Consider the following 10,075-nt stretch of genomic DNA (forward strand, 5'->3'; position numbering starts at 1 on the left):
AGGACCCTGGGCAGAGCAGGCAGTAAACAGCACGGGAAGCGCACTTGGCACAGGGCGAGCCCCTCACCCCCCACCCCATCATCATCCTCACAGGTATTAAAGAATCTAACTAGGCCTGCCCCTGAGTTGATAAAACTGATGCAGATTTTCAAGACAGCAACCCCTCGTGTCCTCTCTTTTATTTAATCATTAGGACTCTTTGATTTTTTTCTAGGTCTCTTGGTGTCTGTTATGATCTCAAGAGTCAAATGATGTGAATCTGAAACTAAATGAGAATGTCCCTCACACCAAGATCCTCTGGGATTCTGAGACAAGGTCAAGCAGGAATCAGGAATCACGAGGTTCCTGGCTGACAGGGGTGGGATGCAGAGATCCCTGCAGGAGGGCCCCGAGCTGTTGGTCTGTGCGTCAGGTCTTTGGAATGCTGGGCCTGGCACAGTAATCCTTCTAGAAAAAAAAAAAAAAATGACAAGCACAGAATGTTCAGAAAGAAGCAGAAAGAAAACACACATTTTGTTTCTTTGTGAGGGCTCCATGCTCAAGGGCTTAGCGGAGGCTTGGGGTCAGGAAAGCCCAGTAGCCCTCGCTTAGTACAATCCGGGCCTGTAAATTGTCAAAGCCACGGAGCAAAGGGGAAAAAGGAACATTTTCTCATCATTTCTGACAACTTTGCAGTTTTAGAAACCTTGCAGTTCTTTACCACTAAGTGATATGGGTTCAGCGCAGAAAAATCAGATAACACAGATTTTAGTTTTTTAAAAATTAATACACAGAACCCTACTTCTCTCGTAATCCCACCACCCAGAGGTAAGCCCTGCAGGCTGGTCAGCCTGTGCCCCCCAGCCCTTTCTCCGTCTGCAGAGCAGACTTTTTCACCAGGTGGACCGGGGCTAATAGTTACGACCAGGCATTTTAGAGCCGCACTACCTGGATTTGAATCCTGACTCTGCTACTTAGCGGCTATGCAACGTTAGGTGAGTGCTTCTTTCTTTCTGCCTCCGTTTCCTCATTTGTGAAATGGGGTTCATTCTAGGGCCTACTTCATGGGGTTGTGGTGAGGATTAAATTAATTATTATAAGTCGAGCACTGAAAACAGTGCCTGGAGCATCGCTCCGAACGTGTGTGTGTGTCTTCCTTAATTTATATGTACTTTTCCTAAATAAAATCATATTACATTAGTCTTGTATTTGGTAGCCTTTCTTTTTGAGGGTTAATTGTAACATATTTGAGGCCACATTGTCAATCATATTGGTTGTTTCTCATTTCTCACAATGATAGAAGTGCTGCCATTTATACTTTTGCACTTGGGTCTTTGGCAACTTGTCCAATTACTTGCTTAGAATTTGTCCCTAAAATCTGGGTCAGATGTTTTGCTCTTTTTAAAAGATTTTGATATATAATGCCAAATTGCTCTCCAAAGAGGTTGTACCACTTTAAACCTCCAACAGCACAGCAGGAAGGTGCCCATTTCCCCAAATCCTTGCAGACACTGACTATTTTTATTCTATTCATTTTTCCCCCTCAGGCAGGAGAATTTTTATCATTTTATTTATTTATTTATTTTATTACTAGGAAAGTTTAAAAGCTTTGTATGTGCATGGTTATTTTTACTTTTCCCACTGTGAATTTCCCATTTATTTCCATTGTTAAAATATGAATTCATCTTTTCCTTGTTGGTTTGTAAGAGCTCTTTATATATTAAAGATATTAGCCCTTCTCTAACACTTATACTACAATCTTTTTTCAGTTTATTATTTGCCTTTTAGCTTTGTTAAATGCCAAAGCATGTCAAAGTGTATTTTCATCATTCAGAAGTTTTATGTGTGTGTATGTTTTAAGTATTCATATCTAGCAATATTTTCCATTATGATTTTTATCCTGGGAATCATAATTATAACATCCTTCTCCAACTATCACAAAACTTTTTAAAAATTTTCTTCCAACACATTTATAATATCATTTTTACATTTAAAAATTGAACTTATCTCAAACTTATTTTGCAACTTGAATTTAACATATGTGGTTTCTCCTCTGGACTCAATGATTCTATAAACTGATCATTATCCAAAACAGTAATAGATACATTAAACAAAATCTTTCAAATTCTTTGAACAGCAATGTTCTCCAAAAAATTGAAAATAATAAAATCTCTGCTTGTCGTATTGTGAGTAAACATGTTTTGAAAAGTTATCAAGTCATAGAACAGCGTGTGCAATTATTAACTGTAAAGAAGAAACAAACCCAGATTCAACTTCAGGATATAAACGGAGTAAGACCCAGAAGTACAAGGTTCAAAAATTTATTCTAAGATCTTGAGGAGAAGTGAGACTCTTCTGCTGTAAATTCCTAATTCTAATCACTGACAAACTCACTAAGTTTCCCAAAACCGAAACAGGGAGGCAGTTGGGATTGTATGGGAGAAAGATATGGTTTGAGCATGTCAGTGACACTTTATACATTTAGGGTAACACAGAACTGACTTTACACACTGTCAAAAAAAAAAAAAAAAAAAAAAAAAGCAAAATTCAAGTTCCATAACCTCAAAAATAAGAAAAATAAGAAATGGTTAACTATCAGGCATTTAAGCTGAAAAAAGCTTGCATTCCCTAAGTTGTTTTGATTCTCTATAAACCTCGTGCCAAACTGGTTAGTACATTGTGCAAGATGACCGCTTCTGTTGCCCAGGACTTGCAAACGTCTACCCTGTTGTCTTCTCCAATCACAACAGCGCTGGGTGGCTCCGAGGCCAGAGGGGCGACAGTGAGCGCGACCACCGCCCGTCCTTGCGCGCTTAGGAATTTATGGTGCGTCCGCGCCTGGCTGCGCACACTGAGGCTTAGAGACGCGGGAAATGACCCCAGGGGGACAGCAGCAAACTTCCGAGTGAGGAGTTAAGAAACTCTTTTTAAAGTTTCTGAAAGGGTACCGAGAACCTGCTGAATAACCCTCAGTCATCCATCTCCTCTGTTGTTAGATTGCTCAAGGTCCTGCAGGACATTGTAAGCAGCATGAGGCATTTGTTTGGAATGCCCCCCTCGTTATCCCAGATGGAAGCGAGTGAATTTAGCGCTGAGAGGGGTGAGGGCCACCGTGTTGCACGGCATGTGCAGCCGGGATGGAATTTTGAGTAAAAAATCTTGATTCTCTGAAATGCACCATGTGGTCTTCATTTTCTTTTTCCTTTCTGTGCTAAAGGATGCTCTCTTAAGAGCCTTTTTTTTTTCTTTTAAGAAAAGCAAGAAATAAGTGTGAAAACACTTTTTAAATGAGCCCAAGTCTGTCCTACTTATATAAAAAGTACAAAATAACAGCTGCCATTTCCTGCGTGTTTGATATATGCCAGACACTTTAAATACATTTATCTAATTGCCGCAACACCCTATGAAGAAAATATTATCACTGTTTTCCAGGTGAGGAAAATGAATCTGGGAGGGATGAAGTAACTTGTCGAAATTGTCAGAAGCAGGATTCAAACTCTGCTCCTTCTCACTCAAAAGCTTTTGCTCTTCCCACTATTCGGCGATGACCTCCCCAAACTCAAACTCCAAAACACACCCAACATGCATTTATCTTTTTCTCTGCCCTTCTAGGACAGGGAAACGGGAAACAGATGCCTGCTGAGTTTTTAAATCTTGGAACAATTTTCAACCATTAATTCTACCAATGCCTTATAGTCTTCATTTGATAAGTAGTTAAATTTCTTCGTTGTTCTTTCTTTAAGTTCTATGTTGCATTGCTGGGGAATTAAAAATTCAGGCTATTTTCCCAACCCCTTGGTTAGTGTCTCAACCCTACAGCATGATCAACCTCCTATTTTCTTGTTGGTCTAAAATCTGACAGAGTCTCAAATCTATATGTTGCCTTTATTTGTGAAGTATGGATTTTTGATCTACTGTAATCCATTACTAAAACAGTAAAATTCAACTCTCTTCAGTCCCCCAGAGACTTGAGTGAGTGAATGTTCCTAACTTACTGCCAAAGAGAGATGTAGACATTGGGAAGAATATAAATCAACATTTGTGAGCTGTTCAGACTGTGCTGTGCACACACAATGCTCAACGGCTGGCCCAACTTTCTACCCGAGAAGGTCCGTTGGCACCACGGCAGAAGTGGTGGGCACGTGCGGCAGCAAAGGGAAGTTCTTAAAACCCAAGAATTTTCCCTAATCATTTCAGGACTTCAAATATAAAGAATCTCCTGTTTGAATCTTTAAAAGAGTGCAAGAATATTGAAGACATCAACAATTTTCTTTTCTTCTTTTCTTTTCTACCAGAGATGCTGGCACAAAGAGTATTTAGACTCCAACACTTAGCTTCATGCCTGGCACATAGTAGACATTGGGTAAATATTTATTGGAAAAAATGAATGAATAATTAAAACCAAGTAATACTCTCTTTACTCAACCAGCTCTGTTCTTCCGTTGATTCATTCATTCAACAAACATTTATTATTATCCAGTTGACTAGTATCCAGAAGAGGCTAAGAATACAAGTTTATGATACATACACTCTTCCTATCCTCAAATAACTTTTCTTCTTAACCATCTGGTTAACCTCAGGCAGGGCCTCCATGGTCTCTCTCGTCATATAAAATGAGAGGAATAGCAGCTTTTCTGAATGCCCCATAAGAGGTATTAGGAAAATGAAATGAGATAATATGATTTGTATACGGTCAAGTCCTACACTGTTCTTACTGTTGAACTGTATCACTGAGACGGCAAGTAACAAAAAGTATCACTCAAACTGGCTTAAGCAATTAAAGAGATTTGTTGGCTTTTATAACTGGAAATGCCAGACAGAGGGAACATTGGCTTCAGGAAAGGCTTGATCCAGTAGCTCAACAGCATCATCCAGAACCTGATTTCTTTCCTTCTCTTCACTCTGTCCTCCTTAGTATCAAATTCATCCTGAGACTCATTCCCCTTAAGGTTCTCTGTGGCCGCCAGCACCCTTCAGGGCTGTGTGCTTCTTCCTTCTAGTCTAGGAGAGAAAAGGGAGAGCATCCCTGCCAGCCTGGCCAAGAAAAACCTGAATATCCATTCTGATTAGGTGCCCTTAGGTCACATGCCCATTCTGCAGCCAATCTCTGTGTCCAGAGGCACTGATTGGCTGAGCCTAGACCACATGCCCCACCTCTGGGGAGCAGCTTTTCCAACCTCTTGGATCCCCTAATGGAAAGTTGTAGCTACTGGGAAGGCAATGGGGCTGGGGGAGTGGATGATGCATAGCAACCAACAAACAAACTGCCCACGATGCACTGCAAGAGTGAGCCAATAATACTGCCTGAAATCTATTTTATGGCCCCAGGTAAACTGAAAAAAAATTCAGTGTTTAGAAAAAGTAGAGATGTAAATAAAATTTCCAAGATGATATGAAGGTTATATATGTAAAAAGGACTCTGAAGAATAATTATTTATATGATTCACTAATTTACTCCAAATAATGGCCATAGGGTTTAAATGAATTTTTGATGTTCTTTTGAATTACAGTTATTAGGAAAAACAGGGGTCTGCTTATCTGATAGTAAATGCCCAAGAGGTTTTCTAAATTTCTCTGTTCAAATCACTAGCTAGTCAGACATGATGATGATTTATTATTTTTCTACAGAGAAAAAATGCTTTTTACTAGAAATAAGTTATCTGGAAAGGCTGGGCCTCTCCTAGATGAGCCTCAGATGGCGATATTCCCAAAAGAGAAGAAGGTCCAAGTCCTTCAGAGTTTTGAAAAGTAGGATAAATCTTTACTGAAGGTATCTTGAGAGCCTGGAGGAAGCCTTGGCACAGAGCAACAAATGGCAAAGCTTCTAGCAGTCCCTTTACCCAGCCCTTGTCCACCCCACGGGGACTAGACAAGCCTGTCCCTCTGTGCCCCAGCCTGGAGAGCCCCGTGCAAAGTAGCAAAGAAGTGCCTCTGTCACGGAGGGAAAGGAGAGCTGCTATGTTCACAACCTGTTTGAGCTTTGTTGGTGTTAGGTCTGGGGGCCCATCGTACTAAAGCGTCAGGGAGAACTTGGGGAAGTAGCTGGGCTTACCAGCCACAGCGCAGTAACTGACTGAGCTCAGAGAATGTCAGCTCCTTGCAGACAAACCAAGACTTCGCTCAAACCAAAAATAGGAATTTCAGGGAAGGTCCAAAAGGGGTCTCAAGTTTCAAAATGGGAAAAAAAAAAACATGACTTGTTACTATTGGAGGGAACAGGCTACTGAGATGTGGTGCCAACTCCAGAGGCTGCTCTGCCGCTGAGAAGAAGCCATGATCCTCACTCCAGCGAGCGGTTTTCAGTCCTGCTCCGTAGAGCCATGGAGCCTCCTCACAGGCCGTTGGGAGCGGGAGGGGAGGAAGACCTCCAGGGCCTCCACCCTGCTTCAACCAAAGCAGCTCCACTCTTACCTCTTTTCCATCTCGAACTTCGGTATAAAATTTTATCTGAGGACTTCCATTTTCAAGATGGCAGTCAAAACACATACTGCTGGTTTCTCCCGCCCTCCTGCATTGTGTTTTCTGAAATAATAGAAAATATCTGTAACCATACTCAAAAAACTAGAAGGGAACTTTTAGTGAACCCAAGACTGTGAAAATCCCTGAAATCAGAAGAGATCAGATGGAAGAGAAAATCCACAGCCCAAGGTGTCTCCAGGAAGACCCGCTGCACCAGGTGCAAGCAGCACCGAATCTCCATCCTGCCTGGGGGCTGGGAGCGGGGAGCAGGGAGGCTGGAGCGCAGCGGGCAGGTGCTGACTCGGGGGGAGGAAGAATGGAGCAGCCCTGGCAGGGTCCCCTCTCCCCCCTCCACGGTGAATAGAGCGGAGCACGGACACACCCAGGCCGCCGGTTCCCCTCCCTCTGTGCAAACAGGGTTGGTGTACAGAATTGTTCATGGAGAAAACTCAGCAGGTGGGCCAAAGACCAGAATGAGTGCAGGTGAACGTGGGAGGGAATCACCAGAAAGCAACATACAGGATAAAGAAATGGAATATGAGACAGAAAAATAAGAAATATTTAGGATTATAGACTCAGGAGGTCTGAAATCCATCTTTTAAGAATTTCAGAGGTAAAAATTGAGAGAAGGGAACACAGGTAGCATTTAAAGAAATGATAAGAGAAGAATTTCCCAAAACAAAGTCCTCAGATTGAAAGTACCTTGGAAGAAAGAAACAGGATATATATAAAAACAAAACAAATCCACCCCTACAAATATTGGAGTAAAATGTCAGAATATCGAAGATAAAGATTCCTTCCTACAACGTTCCGGAGAGAATGAAACAGGTCACCTACCATAAAGCATGACTGAGTCTAACATCACACTCCATGAGCTCCACTGGACACAAAAAGGTCATGGAGGAGCAACTTTCTGAAGTGCTAAAGAAAAATAACCTTGTTCTAGAATTCTCTATCCAAGCACAGTATTATTCAAGTGTGAGGACAAAATAAAGATAATTTTGGTCATTCAAGAGCTGAGAAAATGTCCCACCCAGAGTCCCTGCAAGAATTACTAAAAGATATGATCCAGCAAGAAGAAAAATTAGTCCAGAAGGGAAATTGGGGTAAACGAAGAAGCAATGCTAGCAAAGAAATTAGCAAAATTTGCTGTTGGACCTAATAAGCATCGAGTGTGAAAAGACAGATGTGACAATTTGGACCAAAATTCCAGACAATTTTATCTGAACAAAAATGTCTATGGCTTAAAAAATGAAATTAAAAACCTCCAGGAAAAGGGATGAGGCCAGGCGTCTGTCGGATGTCACCTGTGTGGCTTTGTCCCTGCCCCCGACCCTGTCTATCCACAGCCTGCTCTTCACTTCCTCGAGGGGCAAAGCAGCCTCCTGGGAGTCGGTCTTACGGCCCCAGACAGCGCCGTCCATGCTCCCCGCTGTGCTCCGTAACTGGGCCGCATAGGTGACCTGTCAGAGAGATGACCACAGGGCAGGGGGCCAACCCACCCCCCATTTCCCCCAGGACAGTACTCACAAGGCTCCTCAGTACCGCCCAGGCCAAGGCAGGGTGAGGGGCAAGCAGGTCTCCGCCGAGCAGCCCCCAGGGCACCCTGTGTGGGGAGCACCTGCTGGCCTCCTTCTCCCCCACCCTCTCGCTTCCCTCTGGAACCTTCTCTTCAAGCCCTCACACCGGCTGTGCTCCCCGCACCCCCCACAGGGTTGGCCACTGTTGCCCAGGCTTCATGGCTGAGCCCCTCTGGGTGGGCTCCATCCTTGCTGGGGGGTGGGGGTGCCAGGTGCCAACTCTGCTGGGATCTCTCATCCCTCAGTGGTGCTCCCAGGCTATCTGCTGACAGCTTGAGGTGACACTGGGCGACCATGGGGATTCACCAACACTTTGTAAGAACGTGGAAATAGTTGGGCACTTGTTTCAGGGATGATATTTTTTTAAAGAAAAAGCAACCTATACACACACACACACACACACACACACATCTAGAGGTTGTACCAACACCTCTGCCCAGCCCAAGGAAAAGGAAGGAATCTGCCGAGATTGGCAACAACTGAACAAGATCAAAAGGTGTCACTGCCTGAGGCCCTAGAGAGAAACAGTGGGGTCACACACCTGAGAGCTCCCCAGAAGCCGTTTCCAGCCACCTCCTCCAGGAAGCCTGCCTGCTCCTCACCTCTGCCTCCCAGGCCCTGCGTGGGGAGGCACCTGAGACAGAGGAGAGCATATCCTGGTGAGAAACACAACGGGGGTCTGTGCCCCTCGTGACTGCTGTGTTGTGTGGCTGTGACTACCCCTCCCTGAGCCTCAGTTTCCTGTACAGAAAATAAAAACAGTAACCGTTGTAAAATCCCGCCTTTTATGTTATGGCATAAGTTTCCACAGTGCTTTCAAATCCATTATCCAATTTAACAAAATAATACAAAGCAAAGCACTTTGGAAAGAAAAAAAGTACTTAACATCTGTAAGGAGTTCTTTCATTTCCTTGAAAACTCTTGTTTACTTGAGAGAATTATACAATTTTGAGACATGGTTCCTTATCTGGTGTAGACTGAAAGACAATTAAACAATTATTCACATCAGAAACTGAGGTATGGAAAAAGCTCCTTCAAAGGGTCCACTTGACAAAGCAAAAAGTAGTTAAATAGAAACAGAGAGTGGCATATAATTTCCTTCCAAAATATCCTCTCCATATGGCCCAAAGCAAGCATTTCAGACTCATCTGTGGGGGGAGAGAGACAGAAATAAAAACATTAACTTTTTTAGTCAAATTTCTTTCTGCCACTTTCTGAACAATCTATAAAAGCCATCAGTTCCTCTAAACAAAGATGAACTCCTAAGAGCCTCCAAATGTAGCTCTACAAGTAATGGAAAGGATTATTGTTTTCTCTCTATGTGTAGGGATTGTTTAGTGATGAATCAATGTCTTATTCCAAGAGAATGTCGCAAGCAACAAAAGTTGGTAGAGCAAAGGACATTAACCCTTAGTATTTTTTTTTTTACTGGTCCCTCCCATTTCCAGTTGCCAAGTACAGAGAGAGCCCTAGGAAAGAGGGATTGAGGTTGCCTCTGGAATTGACCCCTTCTCCCCAGCCGCCCACCCCTGCCCCAGGCAGGCAGCCTACCATGGCTTCAGTTTCCCTGGCCGGAAATGTAAGTTTATTAGCAAACGTACTTTGGATGCAAACCCACGCCAGCTACTCTCCCACCCCTCGAAACCTTTCACCTTGCAGAGTAGTGCAGAGTAAGGCCGGGTTCCTTCAAGGCACCCAAATCCCAATCCCCCCAGGCCTGTATACCCACCAGTGCTATTGTACTCCAGGAGCCAGGCACTCCCCACACTTGCTTGCTTACGCGGGCAGGTCCATAAGCTATTTAGATATGCAATCTTGGCACAGCCTCGACCCTTGTGGAGCAGCCAAACATAATCTTGCAAACAAAAGAAATTTCAGAACAACTCCAACCATTTACTAGCATTTCACAAAAGCCAAGAGGGACCCATATACTTCCTCCAGGGATACTTGGAGAAAGTAGACTTTCCTGTTTCTTCCCACTCCACCTCACAGTTTCTCTCTCCATAGCTTTACCCCAAACTTTTCCCACCATCCAGCCCCATGCCTCTTTCTGTCCT

Source organism: Choloepus didactylus, chromosome 12, assembly GCF_015220235.1.
Source record: "Choloepus didactylus isolate mChoDid1 chromosome 12, mChoDid1.pri, whole genome shotgun sequence".
NCBI classification, from domain to species: domain Eukaryota; kingdom Metazoa; phylum Chordata; class Mammalia; order Pilosa; family Megalonychidae; genus Choloepus; species Choloepus didactylus.